Here is a 344-nt window from a genome sequence, read left to right on the forward strand (position 1 = left end):
CTTTGGGGGTGTCTCCATTCCTGGTCATGCAAGGAGGGGGCTCTGGGGGTGTCCCTGTCCCAGGAGTGTCCCTAGGGATGTCCCTGGGGGTCTCCCCACCTAATGGGGGTGTCCCTGGGGTTTGTCCCCATTGGGAGGGGGTGTCCCTGGGGGTCTCCCCACCCCGGCGTGTCCCTGGGGTTTGTCCCTATTGTGAGGGGGTGTCCCTGGGGGTCTCCCCACCCCGGGGTGTCCTTGGGGGTGTCCCCATTCTGAGGAGGTGTCCCTGGGGTTTGTCCCCATTGTGAGGAGGTGTCCCTGGGGTTTGTCCCCACCCCGGGGTGTCCCTGGGGGTGTCCCCATTG

The 344-nt window shown here is 66.3% G+C and overlaps 1 protein-coding gene across 1 annotated transcript in view; it reads right to left on the bottom strand.

Annotated features, from left to right (window-relative positions):
- DENND4B (DENN domain containing 4B) overlaps positions 1 to 344 on the bottom strand; it is a 43,896-nt gene that overhangs the window by 42,244 nt on the left and 1,308 nt on the right. The gene's annotated exons all lie outside the window — the stretch shown is intronic.

The sequence above is a fragment of the Geospiza fortis genome, unplaced genomic scaffold, assembly GCF_000277835.1.
Source record: "Geospiza fortis unplaced genomic scaffold, GeoFor_1.0 scaffold375, whole genome shotgun sequence".
NCBI lineage: Eukaryota > Metazoa > Chordata > Aves > Passeriformes > Thraupidae > Geospiza > Geospiza fortis.